Raw genomic sequence first — 20561 nt, 5'->3', positions numbered from 1 at the left:
TGGATGCACTGCATAAGGCAGTAGGAAGATCGTACATTCTACCAGAGAATCTCTTTCTTGACCAACTGCTAGTGGGATGTCCATTGGACCCTGATGCATAAGACAGGACAAAAATGTAAGGAATGTAAAGGAAAAAATAAATCAATACACCTCTTTTCTCATGATATGAACTAAAATGAGAAGTTTGGAGGGATCGTATGTTTCTTTCATTTTTTCTAAGAAACCCAGGAAAAGGACAAGAGAAGTTAACTAAACACAAGTCTTGAATCCTTTGGTCTCATCAAACTGCTGCGTCTCACCTCAACCTGCTGCTGCAGGTCACTATACATTTTATTCTCCTACAATGCTTTTTTACATTTTTACATATACATTCATTTATTCATATTATGATCAAGTTATGTTCACACCACCCTTGGAAAGGTGTTCCAGCAATTATACTTTTAAACAGCAAGGATGGCTGCATCTTATTTCCAATCTGAATTTGTCTAGTATCATCTGACAGCCTTTGGATTTTGTTTTATCTTTGTCTGGTTCAATCATCAAACAACCATATAGTTACTTACAGACTATGATCAAGTCACCTTATTTCTTTGACAAACTCTCTCATTATAAGGCAGGTTTTCCAATCCCTTAATCAGGTTTCTGCTTTCTCTCTGAACCTTCATCAATTTATCACTATCCTTCTTGAATTGTGGAAACCAAACTGGACACACCATGCCAAATATGCAAGTAATATATTTTCTCAGCTCCTACTTGATGATCCCTTGTTTCTACATTCAAGGATCACATTAGCCTTTTTGGCTAGTGATGTGGTGGAACCTCATATTCAACTGTTTATGAACACACTGTCTCTTTCAGAGTCACTTTCCCAGAATAGTTCTTCAACCTGCATTTGGGGGTTGGCATTACTTGTTACTAGAGGTCTGACTTTACATTTGGATGTACCAAAACATACCAGTGATTATTTTTTCATCCAGAGCATTGATATAAATATTAAACAGAATAGGTCCAGGAACCAATTCCACAAGTGGGAAACAACTAGAAACACACCTGCTCAGTGACAGGTCCTTGTTTGCAATTACATTTTGAGACCTACCAGTTAGCTTGTTTTCAGTCTACCAAACATAGACTACACTGATTCCATTTTGTTAAGCAAAATGTTGCATGGTCCCTAACAAATCTATTACATAAATACTATTAAAAATCAGATATACAATCTAATCAAAAGATATCAGACTAAATTAGATCTATTTTCCATTAAAAAGTGTTGATTGGCATGGATTATATTCTCCTCTTAATTACGATTAACCAAATCTCATATCAGCTTTTTCACAAGTTTCCCTGCTATTAATGTCAGGTTGACCAGCCTGTAATTTCTTTCACCATTTTTAGATGCTTTTACCCTTTTTAAACTTTTGCTTTCTTCCAGTTCTCTAGGGCTTCTCCACTGCTCCAGGGTACTGGGGAGAAAAAAAAATGATATTAGTGGTCAAGAAATTTCTTGGGCTAGTTCTAACACAAAATTCCCCCATGACTACTGATGTGCTTCAGCTCATTGCTCTGGCTTTTATTATAAAAGGTGCCACATCTCCATTCAGCTGTGCAGACCTACTGATATGTGCTCCAACAAAATGGAGAAATGATTCCCATGAAATAAAAGCTGCCATAGAAAGGTGCACAACTTGTCCTGCAGGGTGCATACAAATGTTACATTTCAACCGATGGAACTGCAATGCAACTGATTGAAATGCTTTGTGAACAAACATTTACAGCACTTTAACCAGTTGAGAAATGTCTCATGCAGTGGAATGTCCACCACATCAGATGAGGTTGAAGTGCCACTCAATTGGGTTGCAAGCATTTGAATGAATGTTACCCCAATCAACTAGGGACACAGGGGTGTCCTCTGGCATCCTAGCACGTTCTGCTCCCATCCCTCCCCTCCAGGGAAAAGCTCTGAGACTCAGGATGCACTCTACTGCTGTAGCCAAGTGAAAGAAAGCCCTTCCCAATGATGGCTGAGGGGCTGGTAAAGCTGTCATATCTCCTATCACCACATCCCAGCCCACCCCCAAATCCATCAGCCAGACATGGCCCACTCTCAGACCATAGACCTCCAATACCCTCCAGTATGACACAGCTTGGACTGCCCCCCAGGAGATGCCAACCCCCCCTATACAGATACAGCCCACCCCCACCTTCCTTGCAGACCCCTGATCCTCATTCATAAACATGACCTAGCCCACCCCAATGTTCCTAGAGATCTCCAACCTCACCCCCTCTACATACACACATAAACATGACCCATCCCCACAGACCCCCAACTCAACCTGGCACAACATGGCCTGGCCTCCCTTCACTGCCCCAGAAACCACTAACCAACCCCTGTACAGACACAGACAACTCCCACCACCCCTTGAGACCCCAAAATGCCCCTGGAACAGACAATGCCTACCCCATCCCTACCACAAACACAACCAGCCTTTGGCAACTACCCCCCGATATGGACCAGAGCCCAGCCTGAACCTGCTGCCCCAGGGGTCCCCATCTCCTTGAAAATCTGTGCCCCACCCCTCCTGGCATGATGTGACCTGGCTTGCCCACACAACCTGAGAGACCCCCCAAACTCCCCCACCATAAAGACATGGCTGGCTGTTGCCATCCCTGAAGACCCCAACCATTCCCCACCATGGATATGGCCTAGCCCACCCCTACTGACCCAAGATCCCCTGACTTCCCACCCCACATGGGCATGGCCCAAGCCTACTGTCTCCAGAGTCACCCACTTCCCTAGAGACCTCTGACAGTCCCTCCTGAACAGACACATCGCCTCAATGTTCCTGACCCCCATTCTCACCTCCCTCCTATGTACCAGCCCCAAACTGCAGAAATCCCACTTCCAATGGAACCAAGAACCCTATACCCATATACTAATGTTGAGAGGGGTGTCTTTTGGAGCAACAGCCAATTGACCTTGACCTGTGCCTTGGGCTGCTGTCCAGCAAACATAAGAACTGGCAAAGAATGCTGGGATGTGTGTTCAAGATCCCTCTGGCTGGGTGCTTTTAGTATTGCATGATCTGCAGCCAGCCTGCAGACAGAACTTCTGCACTTAAATACAGGTTAAGTGGTTTGAACTTAACTGGTTGATTTAAATATTTGTACACACCCTTACTCACTCAACAACCTGTTGCAAAGAAAGCAGTTTGCAAGTCACACATTTATGAATGATCCACGTTTCACTATACTTAGAAACAGCAAGGATATTCTAACACTGTCAGTATATGTTCCTCGAAGCGAAGTCCCCTGTGGATAATATGTTCTTTTTTCCTCTACACATTATAAATAGATGCTTAGGGAGTCAGTCATGCTGATGTCTAGTGATTTGGTGACTTCTAGAAGATAACACATAATCCTCCCTCTTGTGCTTTATCTATTGTAACATTGATCCAAAAGCATTCATAATCATTCTGAATTGAAAGTCACTCAGAAGTAATGTAATTTTTAACTCCACTCCATTGTCTTTTTTGGCCACTTGATTAAGTAGGTTATAAATACTGATAGTGACATTCCAATCAGATGAATCTTCCCACCAGGTTCCAGTAATACTAAAGTGGCTAAATTTAGGCTCATAAATAGACACATAAGGCTGGAAGGCCCCTCAAGACATCACCTAATATTGTCCCCTGCTCAAGGCAGGATCATCCCTGTCTAATCCATTCATGACAAATGAGTCATTCTCACTCCTATCATTTACTACCTGTGCCCAAGAGAATTGTGTAAAATCAGTTAAAGAATGTTTTCTCTTCCTATTTCTTTGTGCCTTGATTCCTTCTTTTCTCAGCATCTTGATTTTGTGCTGACTACTATCTCCTTGTGCCTCCTTACTTTTCCATTTTGTTGTTACCGTACTGCCTTTCTGACTAGTTCAATCAGCCTGTCCTCTAGAAGACTGGTTTCTCATCTTCTGAGCTGAAAATCATCCAACCTATATGGACTCCTCTCGCTATAGAAGGTGAGCTAATGTTTGCGAAAACCTCAAATCTCTCCTTTGTACCACTTACCTAGCTGACAGTTCATTTGTACCATGTTTTGCCTTCTGTATTCCTTGAGTCACTTCCTTCCTAAAAATCTGTTTCCATTTCAGAACACTTTATTTCAGGTAGTCACAGAGTTTTGGCTGATGGAAATTTGATTTGTTCCATTATATAGCTCCACTAAAAATCAATGGAGGTAGGCCAGTATACACCAGCTGACAGTCTGGCCCACCGCACTTATCATAAATCCAACAGATTTAGATGCTAAACTAAAAGTAGGTATCTTCTATACAATGCAGTATAACACTTGTAATCAAAGAAAACTTTATATTTCAATATGTTGTCTGTTTCCCCTGAATTGATTTCAATTATCTACATAAAAATGAATTGCCTAACAGAAACACCAAAAAAATGAACAGGCAAAAAGCCCCCACCTTCCACAGCAAAATTCCATTAGTCTCACATAGTAACCATATGTAAAATCTACATGCTGTAAAAATCTCTATTATTTCCTACCATGTGCAAAATGTTTCTCTTCACTATCCCAGCAATAAGATCGTGAAATAATATCCTGGCTTCTATTGTGCTATATGTGGTTTTAAATGTGTTAATGAACCAAGTAGACATCTATTGACTGTGTTTTACTGACAAGGCAACTGTCAAAAAGCCACATCTTGGCTTCTATTGTGCTGTATTCAAGTGCAAAATTCTTCAGGAAATGCCAAAGTGAGAAACTGTCAGTGAATGTTCACACATGCAGCTTTCTCAGCATTACCTAGTAGCAAAACATGCTATGCACAAGCCAAACATTTCAGAACCCGAGTGCTTAACAGCTGGCCTCTAAATAAAAGTGGCTGGGTTTTGAAGAGTACTAAGAACTTCCAATGTAAGAGAAACTGAGAGTGCACAACACTGCCTGAAATGCCACAACCTACCCTTCTAAACATAACTTGCATATTACACTCTACCAATTACCATAAATAAGAAGAGTAAATTTCTACATAGCACATTACACGGTCAAAGTACTTTGCAAACTTTATTAATGTTATTAACTATGAAGGAGTCAGGACCAAAACTTTCACAGGTGCTTAGGTACCAATGTTCCATTAATTTCAGTTTCTTTAATTCAAGCTTGGATCTTAGACAGAGACACAAGTATACACTATTGCTATTTTATCCATTAAGGTTTGCTTCTTAGATATGGTGAAGTGTTAAATACTTATATGAAGTAATAACAGCTTCAATTTCAAGTAACTTTACTGGGAATGGACAGCACTCTTGTACTTCACAGGGGTGCTCACCTCTTCACAGAATGTAGTTCATTTACTATAAGGATGCATCTCGACTCCCTAATGTTTCAGTGGACTTTGAGCTATAAACTTTATTTGATCATCACTTTTTTGCTAAACTAAGTCTAAAATTTCATCTTTATCAGTCCCTCAATATGAGGATGATGGTCTTTCAGTCAGTCAGCATGTGCATTATTGCCGAGCCATGTAACAGAGTCCTCAGTGGCCATGTGCAGTTCCTGTAAATCTCCACTTAGTTAGCAGGAGGTCATTGACAATATGCAATATGGTGTGTGTTTTGCCACAGCTACAGTCTGGATTGTCATGAAGACCCTAACAGTGGAAGCTGGCTGCACACCGAGCAGTAAACAAGGAAGTCATCAATGAGTCCGTAGATGACTGAAGCCAATCTGAGATCCGCATGCTCAACTACAGATGTGACAAATAGTTCTGGGAGGAAGGAGTTGATCCTGAAAATGTTGGGCTCTAACTCTTTACTTTTGTCTCTCTCTCTACCTGTTTCCACAATAAGGTGAGTTTACTTTAAATTATTAGTGCCTTCTTGTACATTACTATTTGTACATATACTACTAGTGCTATCTGGAACGATTCAGTGCTTAAGTCTTCCAGGTATTGATGGTATCAGTTTACTTCAGATTGGCCTTCAACATGTCCTTGAATCTCTTCTTTGGCCCACCTCTAGAATGGTGCCCATGGGTGAGTTGGGAGTAACAGGACCTGTTTCAGGAGCTAGTTATCAGGCACCATTATGACATGTTCTGTCCAAAGGAGACAATGCTGTTTTAATATGGCTTCAGTGCAGGTGTGTTCTGCTTTCGCCAGAACACTAGTTTTTATTTTTTTGCCCTTTCATATGATATGGGGGATTATCCAAAAAACATAGGTTCTTCCAAAAAGAACCTTACTATCAATTGTCTTACTTCAGTTGTTTCCTATATCCAAGTTTCATACCCATACAGCATGGTAAGGATGAGAATAGCCTGGAAGATGAGAAGTTTAGGTCTTGATCATTGAAGACAGTATTTCAAAGATGTCCAAAGGCAGCACTAGTACATTTTATCTGGTGTTGAATATAATTACTTATATTTACTTTTTTGAAGAAGTGGCGAGAAAATGCTCAATCTTTTCCAAGCATTGCCTTCTAATTGTAATATGTGGAGGAGCAGCTAGTTGGTTTGGGAGGGGTTGGTAAAGGATCTTGGTTTTTGTGAAGGGGACAGTGAGTCAAAATATTTCATACACTTCATAGAAGCAATCAAGAGTGGCCTGGAGCTCTTCATTTGAGTAGGCACACAACACAATCATCAGCATATTGAAAATAAGTAATGGAGGTGTCCGAGGCTTCTTAGGCTCTCAAGGATTCTTGATAGATCTTGGTAGATCTTCAAGACAGTCCTTAACATGGTGTTGTGGAATAGCTTTGATGGTACTGTCTTCAACATTAGAATCTCAGTTCAAGAGTTCTTGAAAGTGATTCTTCAACCATTTGTTGATGGTAGAGCTCTCTTCAACTAGTGTTGTTCTATCCTTGGATCACAGAGGAATGGTTCCTTGTGTGCTTGACCCATACATAGCTTTCATTGTGCAAAAAAAGTATGCATATCATGGCTGTCAGAAAACTTTAAAATCTCTTTTGCTTTGTCTTCCCACAACTTGCATTTTTTCCCTCAAATTTTCCTCTGGCTTTCTGCTTTAATGTAGCAATAAGTGCCTTGCATCTATTTAATATTGATGTAATTCTGCCAAGCTTTGAAGGCTCTCCTTTTTCTGCCAATGGGAGTTTGAATTCCACCATCATTCTCATCAAACCACTTCCGATGTTTTCTTTGTGGAGATGCCTAGAGATCCTTCACTTACCTCCTGGATTCTTTTCCTGAGACTTTTCCAATGATCAGTGGTATCAACATCATCAAAGAGGCTGAAGAGTTTCTCAGTGAGGTACTCCTGGAGATAATTGCTTTTAGCAGGGTCTTTCAAGCATTCAGTATTGAATCTTTTCTTCAGATGCTTCTTTCTGGGTACAACCATAAACTACATTCAACTGGAGGCTCTGATGGCAACATGGTTGGGCTACTCATGGTAGGATAGCTCCGGTAAAATACCACAACACTGCAACCTCCAGAGTAAGGAGAGTACAGGGTGCTTCAAAACCCTAACCCCCACTGCCTTGGAGATACTCTTTTGTTAGAGAAAGGCTAAGGAACATCACCCTAATAGAAACGTGCCCTCACTGAGGTATTAGGCAGTCAGCAACAGTTCTTACACATTACTCTCTGGTAGAAGCTACAACCATCAAGGCACTTAATGTCTGGATTCAGTTTGGCCTTTGGATTCTATCTCAGTGATCTAGAGTGGGAATGGAAGGTCTTAGAAAGCCTCCACTCCATACTCTTGCCTAGGTGTATGCAATTGTAACAGGGTCTCCCTTGAGACCCTGTTGCTAAGGAGATGGGGGCAGCTGGAAATAATACTCTGCGGGGGCAGGCCCCGGCCCTTAAGGAGCCAATGGTGACCAGACTCTGAGATTAAGTAGAAGAGAGGGTGAAGGAGGGATGCCTTTGGGCACCACTGAGAGAGAGAGACATGAGAAGAGGGACACTGACGTGGGATCAACAAGAGCAGAGGGATCCCAGAACCTGGATTCTCACCTCAACTTACCTTGAGTCCATGAGAGCTGTGGTGAGTGTGGGGAGAAGCAGAGCTGCACCACGGGTGGGAACTGTGGCCGACATTCAAGAACGGAAAGTCTACGGTGGGTCAAAGGGGGCAGTGAGAGGGACGACCGCTGCCTAGACCCTGAAGAGTCTGGGTGGCTTCAGGACCCTGAGGGGAGAGGGTCACAGAGAGCCGGGAAAGCAAGTCCCGACCATGGAAGAGCCTCAGAGCCCGTACACCGGCTCTGCCAGGAAAAGCTGCAGGCGGTGGCTGTAACAAGACGTTAATTGAATAATTACCACCAATAATGGGACAGAAGGCAGCCATAACAAGCAGCTAAAAAGTTAGGTAATGGCAGAGACTAAGACCTGGCGCGACCTCTGTGCACTGGGTTATTAGAATGGGGCTAGCCAGGAGGCTGGTGGCCCCAGGAATAGTCTGCCAGATTGCAGCCTCCTGAGAAGGGGAGTTTCCTGTAACAACAGAGACCCACAGAATAAAAGCACTAAAAATCGATTTTAGTCAACATGGTACTTCCCACGGGTACTTCTATATGTGACAACCACTTCCTCCCTATTTCATTCTTTAAGATCCAAGTCATGGCAGGCGGGAATTATGAGGAAAAAGGGGGTACTTGGCGGACGTGCTGACAGCACTGAAGGTCTTGGTGTGATAGTTGCAGGACTCTGCTGATGCAGATTTATTAGGCACCTGACTAAACCTCTTAAACATACACCATCATCCAGAAGATCAACAGTTGCCTACTCTTTTGTTTAGAACATTTTGGGGTGACACGAATGGACAGAATGGAACATGTTAAACAATGTCCAGCAGTCATCTGTCCAGCAGTCACCTGTACTATTTGTGGCTCTCGTTATACAGACATCATGATGGTCATGGACATGCAACCTGGCATAGTCAATCAGGTGACAGTGTTTTGAGTGGGGATGCATCCATGATATTTTCTATTTGTTGCTCTGGCAGAATAAGGAGTTTGTGATGAGATCATGTTCCAACTACTTGATCAGGAGAAGAATCCCAAGGATTACAACCTTGGCACTGTGGAAAGGATTGAGTGCTGCCAATAAACCTGAGAGCAATGGTGTATGAACTTTTGTACTCTTGGTAGTCACGATGGAGGCAAGGTCGGAAGCAAGGTTTCCAAACTAATAGCAATTCAAAAATAAAAACAAACTCCTCAATGTCCAAGTGGGCAGATGAAAAAAAAAAAACTTCACAATGGCAGCAAAGGCAAATGGAAGCTATAGCAGAATAGAAACCTCCAGTCATCTAGGTATTCTTCGTCATCATATTAAGTTTTCCTTCCCACAGGGTATCATGTTAAAGCATACCCATGTTAAAAAAAACATGAGTACGTCTTCCTTCAAGAATAAGTCCTACAGCAATGAGCAAGTGGTGATGGGGTCAGGTGTTAATGATTACCACAAGTCCCTAGTTAGAGATTTACAGGAAGGCAGTGATTGTATGATGGTCATTTTATACTCGTAACTGAGAAAAATGTGTAACTCAGCAGTTGTAATGATGACTCAACAGGCCTATTTGGGATCCACTCTGCTTATCCCATATAGGGGGGTAACTAGAAAAGGCACCCTAAATATAATCTGTATCATTTTACTTGACTGGAAAACTGTATCCAGTGAGACAACTCTATTAGCAGTCCAAATCAGGTAATGAACTTCATGACCTGAAACATCTGCACTCTGATGGACATTCCTAACAGCGAGCAACCATAGCAAAGGATTGCACTTGTGGCTGGACCACTTGGATGATTCAATATTGACACTGCGCTACTTAGTAAGACCACACACACAGGAGGGGGCAGTTCATATAGCGGTGGTGGTCACTACACCTTTTTTGGAAAGGAAAAGACTAAAAAGATGGATATCTATAGCACTGGTTTTGCTATCAAGATTAAAATTGTTACTCAGATGCTGGAATGTCCAGTTGGCATCAACGAGTATTTCATGACTTTTCATCTTCAACTGGCAAACAGGCAACATGCAACAGTCATCAGTGCATATGCCTTAAACCTTGATACAGATTAAAAAACAAAAAAGGAATTTTAAACTAAACTCAACCAAGTCATATCATCTGTCCCAAAATAGTACTAGAATGGACAGGTCCTCTATGATATGAAAGAAACACTTACAAAGAAAGGAGTAGAGAAAGTCAATTTTAATAGAAAATTTGACAGGTAACAAAGCAAAGACTTCCCTTTGTGTAGCACAGACTTTCCAGCCATTTGCCACATTTACCAAGGTGCAGACAGATTGACCATAAAATATGTTGGCAACTAAGACAGGCATGATAATAGACATCTCTAATACGCTTTATCTGATTACATTATGCTAACCATCAGTATTAAAGAGCACAGATCAACTGTCTCTTTTCATTCTCATTTGTGCTTTTAACACCTTTTTTAAAACAGTCTCCTTACTTAGATAAAACGCACCTTTTACTCATGGCAATGCCTCTTCTAGTGCTACCTGACTATACCTAAATTGTTTTGAAATGGGGTAATGGAACAAGCATAAAGCTAATCTCATCAAGGATTTGATTTATTAGTTAATGATTGGCATAGCCCATTATAAGGCAAAGAGTTCCATAATCTTTTATTTTACTAGGTCAATGCATATGTAAAATAGAAATCACTTGTACTATACTACCTATTACTGTAGGCCTCAAGATACAACTCAGATCACATAAAAACACCATGAATAGATACACAAGGTCATTCATTTATAGGCCTCTCAAGACCAGCGTCACCGTTCACCTATTAAGGTAATATTGTTAAATATTTAAATCTCTGTACATGTAAGGCACAATTGTTATCTAGCCCATTGTACATGGTATGCTCCTCAGTTACCTACCTCCATAATGGCCATAGCAGAAGCGTTCACATCGTGGACCCTGTCAGATTCCAATGAATCTGCTAAATTCTGCTAGATACTTCATCATCAACGATCTCAGACATGAACAATTCTGGAAAAACATCTAATTTATGACAAGGACAAGTAGTAGTAGTAGTAGTAGCAGTTACATACATGCACAAAGTATGACCTCACATTGGTTTTATTCTAACAGGACACTATACATTTCAGTCATCAGTTTTTCAGTGGTTGTTTTTTTATAGAAAATACATTTTCTTTTATTTTCTTTTTCTAATTTCAATATTAATAGGTCTTTGCAAATTACGTTAAGGAGGCTTTTCAAAGCAAGCTAATAAACTTACATAATTTTAGCCAAGCCTGTCATAATGACACCCATCTGCTTTATACCAATTTAAACCAAACATTATTAGAAAAAAGTTATTTCTACATGGTTAAAAAAAAATAAAACCTTACTCTCCCTCTGATTAAATGATATCAAGAGATGGCTGCTAGATGGTAAAATGAATATTTGATAACTGCTACCAAGAACTCCCAATGGGAGCAGTGTTGTGGGTAGTCCGGCAAAAGACTAACTAGAGCAAATAGATAAGCGGGGGTGTATGGCTTGCACTCCAAAGTAACAGACCACAGCTGAAACAATAAGTAACTTTTAAAAGTTACCATAATGCTCTCTTGTGTATAAATGGAGTATCTTCCTTAAGTATCATTACAGCGAAAGTGTAAAATGCCACCATAACAAAGCTGACAGGTTGAGCAAAAAATATTTTTTTTATTTATTTATTTTGGTGAGTTGCCTGATCCACACGTATTCAAAGGAAATCCAATCTATTCCTTCTGTGATGAGCTGGAACAGAAAAAAAATCATAAGCCCCTGGCAGACATTACATTTAAGATCTGATTAACCAGTTAATTATGACTTAAGTAGTAACACGGCCACATGTGGATGCAATTAATATTGTGATAAAACAAGGAATAAACTGCAAAGCTATTACACAAAATAAATGTAATAACTCTGTGGCTGGTTCCCATCACACCTTAAATTGCACGTGTGGCCAGGATGATTGGCATGATCAGCTGACTGCCATTCCCAGCCTTGGAGACGCATCAGGGTTAAGTGCTCCAGTGTGCCCCTGAGACTGGGAGCTATGATTAAGCTGCCACTTCCAGTGGGAGTGGGAGAGGGGTGCCTTGGAGCCCTAGACTCCCACAGTTGGGAGCAGCAGCTGATCAGGGCTCCCTGCCTCCTGGGTATAGTGGAGCCCTTGACTCTGCTGTGCCCTGGAGGTTGGGTCATCCCAGAGGCTGGGAGTGCAGATCAGGCGATCTGTGCTCCCAGCCTCTGGGGCACAGCAGAATTAAGCTGTTATCTCTGCTGCACCCCAGAGATGGGAGCACAGGTCAGCTGAGCTGCCCTCCCATGCTTCAGGGCACAGTGAAGCCTTTCTTCAATCCACATGCTCCACAAATTGAGTGGCAGCTGATTAGGCCTCCCAGCCTTGGGGTGCAGAGCCAAGGGCTCCACTGTGCCCCTGAGGCTGGGAGTGGCAGTGCTCCCAGCCTCTGGGACGCATTGGAGCCCTCGACTCCTGTGTTTCCAAGGCAAGGAGCAGGGATCATCTGACTGGTTTCCTACTTGCCAGAGCAAGAAGAGCCCAGGGATCATGATCATGCACGCTCCTCCTACACAGGCAATATGGTGCAATGGGGATCTGAATCCCTGATCTCACAATTGCACCTCCTGCCATGTATGTGTAGCACGGCAGGAAGTGTGATTGTTGGGACTGCCTATCAGATGTCATGGTGCCTTTACTGGAACATCTGCCAGGGGCCATAGATAAGTTACTAACTTAAAATACAGGGGGGAAATGTAAAAAGGTGGAGTTAAATTATTTCAAGAAAGTAGAAAGCACTTTCATAAAAGTATTAAAAATTTTACATTTGTTTTGCTTTGACAGGGTTTGAAGCAGACAATTCTGACACATTCACTGGCAAAAAAAAAAAGTAAAAGAATCTGAAAATTCATAATTACAGAGGGGGGTGTTTCGACCTAAAACCTGGAAGCTTTTATGCTGCTGACAAAAGTCTTTTTCATTTAAATAAAGTTTTGAATGAAAAATGTCAACCAGCTCTGTTTAAAGTATTCTTCTGTCTTAGGGGTTTTCAAGAAGGATCAAGCCTTATAATTATCGGTTAAGAGGAAAAATGTCTTATCTCTTTGGGGGAATCTGACAGAAATGCCCGGCAGCTTCTTTTCTTCACTGTTCAGTCTCTGGTACTTGTCAACAAACCTATACAGAAAAGCTTTTCTTAAACGACAACTACGGCTAAGTAACAAGGACCAATCAAAGGACGCAGGCTGGGATCTGATATTTTAGTAAAAACTGTTATCAAAATGAGCATCTCTAAATGTAAGCTTCACTGCTCTTTTGACAAGCTCAGTAAAATCTTTGCTAAATTCATGCATGACTGGCCTTCTTGAGCCTTGAGCAACACCTGCCCCCAGGAATAGCAATTAATGAGAAGAGTATGATTCGAACTGGAATTTGCCACCTTCATGCAAAACTATATATTCCCCTTGGGGCCTCAGACCCACATTCTCAAATGAGGATACACTCATTCTGATAAATTTTCAAAACTTAGAAGGCTTAACTGAACCCATTACTCCTGAGAAGATGCTGCATATGAGAGAAATACCTAATCATCATGTGGGTCAGGTGACTCTATTTATAAAAAATGAGCTCTGTTGTTATCTAGAACATCTGGCCAGCCTGTTTAACCATAATTTATCCTCTAGTTAAGTACCGGGTTCCATAAAAATAACACTCCTCGCTCTCTCATGATGAAGACAATAACAGATTCATCAGCCTGTTATTCTTGCTTTCATATACTAATTATCACAAAGCTTCTAACAAACCAAATGTCCCCGATCCTCTCTGTTATTCAACACGATCACATACATTTCACACTTAGCAAGTCGTAGTCTCTCTTGAATGTCCACCATCTTCTGAGCCAAACTCAAGGAATCACAAATAGCATCCTTTGATACGTAAAACATGTCTAAATGAGTAACGTGCTTGCACTGGAGAAGTGCAGAAGAGTTGATCAAGTTCACTTTCAGCAAATAATTCTTCAAAACAGCAATTAATAGTGATAGATCTTCTGCACAAAGGCCATTCTGCCTTCTATTTGCTTTGACATTAGGGATTCTCATGGTAGTATTTAGACTTAGGACCTAATATTAAACTTAGGACCTAATGTTCTCCAGTGAACAATTATCCTTCATTCATGAGAGTCAAGTGAAATGACATTGGTGTGAAACAGCACCACACCTCTAAACAAATTAGAAAACCCTCAATTTGGGTATATACCTGTAGTCATTAGAATAATATGGTTCTCCTTAAGGTTCTACACATTTCACATCCTTTAAAAAAAAGAAACAACCAACTAGAATATTTCCTCTCTAAAATACATCTTTTTGTTCATGTGAGAGAACAAAAAAATTAAGGCAGCTAACATGGGAAATCGCATTCCCAGACTTAATATTCTGCAAATGGACTTGTAATTTAATTTACACGGAGGACAGGATTTTCAATATATCAGTTATTCCCATAACTGATATAAACATACAATGCTGAACAGTACACAGTTTTTAGACAAAAGTAGACATAAGGAAGTCCATAGTTTTTAGTATTTCATGGTGTGGAATACCTATTATTGTGAGAAACACTAAATTCTGATCATATTGCTAAGGGCATAAAATTCGCCCATCCCAAGTTTAACATTAATCTTTCCATGTCATTGAATATTGCCCTTGTGCATACAGAGCATGACTTGGATCTAGGGCCAAATCCAAAGATAGCATAGACTGACATAGCTCCATTAGCATCCTTGAAGATGTGTCAGTTCATTACACAGGAGCATCCAGCCTATAGTGTAGAATGAAAAGCATTGAAGATTGATATGTGATCTTTGTTTAGGTTATACACCACTCATTTACATACATGATAAAATGCTAATTCTCCTTAAGCACTACTTACCAGAACAAGACACCTAAATCATTTAATTTAATCAGGTAATAATTTGACAGTTTTTTTAATCAGAAAGACATTTTAATAATAGTTTCCCTCTACAGCTTTCTATAAGAACAGTCTCTAATGAAGTGCATAGTGGAAAGTTTAGATGGAAGAAATATCATCAAGTAATTCCCTGATAAACAGCACAAAGATATTCCTATAATTGGTAAAGTCTCTATCAAGGCAGTCATTTTTTTCTTCTTCATCCAACAATGTAGCCAGAATTTTCATATCAGTAGCTTTCTTAAGGGCACATACAGTTTTTCACTGCTCCCTGTCTACTTTCATGCAGTAGACTGGGAGCAGCATGTACAGCCGTTTGTTGCTCCTGGAAGACACACAGGGAGCCCAGTATATACCCCAGTGTGGGGAAAGGGTGGGAAGGATCAGGGAGGGGAAAGAGAAGAGCTTAGTAGGTCCACAGGGAGGTTGGCAGGTCTGCAGAGAAGGGAGGGAGAAAAGTTGCTACAGCACTAAAAATAGCCGAGTCAGGGTCAGTGGTGGGAACATTGTGGCCCCAGGGCTGTGCTAAATGGCTGGGCTTTCTGAGCCCCAGGGCTGCACTGCGAACACTGAATTTGTGATATATGGTTAACTCTTTTGTATATTGGGTTAACCTGATCTCCATCCAAGTTAGTGCATCTCCTCAGGTGAGCTAACTTAAATGGGGCATACCGTTTTTGGGGTGAATTAAGTCTTCTGCATGCCTAATTAGGTCAGCCTAAATGTATCACCTGTACACACCCTAAGATAGCTTTCTCTTGCCGTTGCAAAGAAACCAGAAGCAGAAATATTCATCACAAAGCATTAATTATGCTACAAACACTGTGGATTATGTAAATTCACTTAAGGTATATTTGGCAGTGCCAAATATCCAGTTCTTGGGTGTCCATTGTACATACAATTAAACATAATCTATCTTAAAATAATGTAAAAAATAAGCATGGGAAAGTTAGAAACGCCAGGAATAATGTTGCATGCACAACTTTATTTGGCTCCTTCATGCTATGCATTACTACATAATCCTTTATTACATTATGGCATGAAGTACCCTGCCTTGCTGATCTGATTTTATTAGATAGAATTATGGAACATATATGTATAAGCATAACTGACAACAAGCCCATTGTATGGAAGTGAATGGACCATAGCCATCATTTGTTTCAGGGTGGGTTGTATGAATGGATCCCACGTCTTTAAAGCTTTCTTAGGGTGCAATTATGTAACTTTTACTTACCCTGGTAAACTCTTACTCACACACCTTGTCTTACACAAGCATTCATCAACACATGTAAGAATTATGTAATTTATCTCTTTGCTTGTGATCTGATCATCTGCTGAAGAATTTTCCTAATAAGAGGTGGCAGTAGATATAGTTAAACCAGAAAGAAGGTCTACTGCCTTCACTATTCAGGAAATTGTCCATATTTAATGTGTATTGCTAAAGCAAATCTTCCAGATGACTTCATAGCTGGACTTCATTAATCCAGCTTCCATGACTGAACAGTCCCCAGTAACAATATAACTCCCTGCTTGTCTTTGAACTTCATGTTTTTACTCCTTTTTGTTTATTGCTTATGTAACACCTCCACAATTTCCACTGTCTGAATGCCAACTACATTTTCTCTCATGATGATTTGTTGGACTGATGCTGTTGCTGTTGTATTTACTCTTTTGACATATTTATGTATTTATGCAAATAAATAAAAATCCGTATTTCTTGTTTAGACATATATCGTTATCACAGATATCTGTATTACTGTTAGGACTATCAAAACTGGGTAATATTTAAAGATACCAGATATTCAGATTGTTAGATCCCACTCTCCTAACACTCTAAGGATTTTTTTTAACACAAAATAAATAATTGTGATTATCAGAACCCAGCCAATCAAGAAAAAGGATAAGCAGGTTGAAAACACTTCATAAGCAACCCAACCCCCTATCAACCCAAGTCCAAGGTCCTCTGCAGGAGCACTCACTCCAGAACTGGATTCGCTAAACTAAACAGGATTTGCAATCTGGAGCTGGACACTTAAATCGCATACAATAAGACTGGCTTAAAGGACAGTCCAACATATGAGTGTGGTGATCCTATGTGCAGCACACCTGAACACCCAAAATGAGGAGCTGGCAAGCATCAACAATAAAACAGTTGCATGGCTTTGCCACATTAATGATGTGTAGAGGAGGAAATAAAGTATATGAAACAAGGAAAAGGAATTTTATTTTCCCAAATGAACTGAATTCTGTCTGGCTCAGCTACAGAATATATACAATTTAAGGTCCAAATCAGAAAACATCTTTCCTAAAGCTACTAAAAGTACGTTGTTCCAACACTGGCACTGTTAGCCAGGCTTTGATCTCTCATTACATTACCCTTATTGTTAAATGAATCATTAGATGCAATAGCAATAATGCCAATGACACTGAACACTGTGACTGGCTAATGATTTACCACTTTGCCTGGGTGCTTATTTTCTATAATTTCTCATCTATGGATTAGCATTTATCTTGCTGATAAGGACTATTATCCAGTTCAAATCCATACTCTGTTGAAATGGATCACTTAATTAAAGCCATTGTGTAGTGATGCATTTTGAAACCATTTACAGTACACTAAGTGCTATTATATTGCACCTGCTATACTTACAGGAACAGTGCAGTATAATAATAGATTCAGCAGTAATAATTTGCACTTATAAAATGTAGAGTTGGTTGATAATTCTTAAAGTTTTGATGGTTGATGATTTTTTTTCTTTGAAATTACAAATTATAAACACATATTCTGGTTTTTCCTCTCTTGCTCTCTCTTTTTCACATATGCACAATGTCAAGTTCTTTTTTTTCTTTAATGTATTTTTTACCATTTTTATGCTGGTCAGAATATCCAGAATTTATGTTAAAAATCTACTAAAAATGTTTTGTACCTCCCCAACACATTCTATCAAAGTATCTCAAAATGCTTTAAAAGTAGGCCTACTTTATATGTTTCTGATCTATGGGGAGCTCTTTGCCTACTTGGTTCAAAATGTCTGCCTTTGAGGTGATGGGGGGAACTGAACAGATGTAAGAAAAATAAACTGGGTTGATCGAAATTTCGATGAAGACGATGGAAGATTCTCGCTTCCTCAAGTAGAGTTTAGATCACTCCCATGGAGAAAAGAAGTATACTATGTAATTAACATTTGGCAGTGACACAAGACTTATTGCACCTAGTGTCATGCCAGGTCATGGGCTGCCAGGCCTGGGAGTCACTCGAGGTCTGGAAAAGTAACAGAGATCTGAAGGAGCAAGCAGAGTCTCAACGTAGGGGAACCAGGAAGCTAGAAGGAGCCGAGTCAGAGATCTGGAGTACTGGACAGAGCACTGGATCAGGAGGCCACTTGAGTCAGGCATCAGACAGATCAAACCAGAATTCAGGTTTGGGAATCATAGCGTCAGGCTGAACTTGGGGTTCATGGGTGAGCCAGGTCAGGTAAGCAAAGTCAATCACAGATCTGATAGAGGCACAAGCCAAGGCCAAAGCAGCCTGAGCACAGAGTTGAACCCTGTTGCCCAGACACTTCCTCTTCATAGTCAGTAGTTTTTATAGAAAGGCATGAAAGGTCAGCTGACTCTGGCCACACACACTCATGGCAGGGAGTGGGTGGCTAGGCCCTGACAGAAGGTTCTGACCACCTGTGTCCTACCTAGATGATCAGCTAGGGAGATGGAAGACCAAGGTAAGCAGTTGTTTTGAGGCTACAGCCTGACACCTGGGACTGTGCTACTACTACTTTTCTATATGTGCAACTCTTAAAGTGGATGATATGTGATTTCACATGGGGGAAAAGCTTGTTTCCCTGATAAAAAGTGCACAAGATGATGAAGAAAGTCATACTTTCTTTATTAAAATTGGTCCATGTAATGAAAACCAACTTCATGTATAATGTAAAAACTCACCCCTTTGATTGGCTTTGGTAGCCCTCCAGTGGAAAAGCTTCCATTGGCATTTGGGCATAACTTAATCCTTCACTCATAATATAAAAAACAAAGCAATTTACATTGACAGGACCTTAATGGAAATTGAAAATTAATCTCAAATGCTCACTTTTGAGACCTTCCATGATTTTTTCCTGAGGTATACCTATTAGAAGACAGTTAACAATTCCTACACACTATAGGAATTTTTATATATTCTATAACTATACAGACCTTGTTAAGAGTTTTGTATCTCCTGGTGATTCCACTATACAAGGCACATCCCTAGCCAGATATCTTGTTTTCCTCTGTACAATATATGACCTGACTCTACAACCAGAGGGGTATGGACTGACAGCTCAACGCATATTCAGTAGTACATTTCACAGCAACCACAGACTGACTTCTGCATGCTATCCTTACTATTGCAGCCTTGCAATGAACATGAGTGTTTAGGATGCATGCATATAGATCTGTGCAAATCCTCAAAGAGAGAGGAAGGTAAATGACAAAAATGACACTTTAGAAAATGGAGGATGGAAAGTCAGTTATTACTGAAGTTCATGATTAAAATTTAGGTTCATAGGGAAGTAAGGCTGGAAGGGACCTCACAAGGTCATCTAGTCCAGTCTCCTACTTAAGGCAACCCAGACAAGTATCTGCCAAATTTGTTTTTGAAAATTGCCAAGGATGGAGAATCCACACCTTCCCTAGATAACTATTCCAATGTTTAACCACCCTCAAAATTAAAGCTCTTCCTCATCTCTAAACTAAATTGCCCCTGCTTCAGCATGAGGCCTTTGCTCCTAATCCCATACCCTGCAGCCACAAAGAAAAGCTCATCTCCATCCTCTCAATCACCCTTCAGGAATCTGAAAACTGCTATTAAATCTCCCCCTCAGTCTTCTCTTCTTCTGACTAAATAAACCTCGTTCTTTCAGCCATTCCTCATAAGTCTTATTTCCTAGGCCCCTAATCATTTCTGTCACTGTATGCTGAACTCTGTCCAAACTGTCCACATCTTTATTGAAGTGTGAGGCCCAGAACTGAACACAGTACTCCACGTTAGGCCTTGTCATTGCTGAATAGAGTGGAAGAATGAGTTCCCTTGCTTCGCAAGAGAGATTCCTGTTGATACAACCCAGTGTGCTTTTAGGTTTTTTTGCAACTAAAGTATACTGCTAGCTCATATCCACTTTACTTCCGTATAGTACTGCAGCATAGACAATCATTCCCCCATATGTATTTTTGCATTAAATTATTCTAACCCAAGTGCAGGACTTTTGCACTCATCCTTGCTGAATCTCTGATTCTGGTTGATTTGCAGACCATTTTTTCAGCTAACTGAGGTCATTCTGGATCCTAGCCCTACACTCCAAAGCATCTACAACTCCATCCAACTTGGTGTTGCCTGCAAATTTTCTAAGTGTACACTCAATCCCATCCTCAAAATCATTAATTTCATAGACATTAGGGCTGGAAGGGACCTCGGGAGATCATCGAGTCCAGCCCCCTGCACAAAGGGCAGGAAGTCAGCTGGGGTCATAGGATCCCAGCAAGATAAGCATCCAATTTACTCTTGAAGGTGTTCAATGTAGGCGCTTGAACCAC

This window comes from Crocodylus porosus, unplaced genomic scaffold (genome assembly GCF_001723895.1).
Source record: "Crocodylus porosus isolate Cpor-Errol unplaced genomic scaffold, CroPor_comp1, whole genome shotgun sequence".
Classification (NCBI taxonomy): Eukaryota; Metazoa; Chordata; order Crocodylia; family Crocodylidae; genus Crocodylus; species Crocodylus porosus.
The sequence above is the reverse complement of the archived record's forward strand: the minus strand, read 5'-3'. Positions refer to the sequence as shown.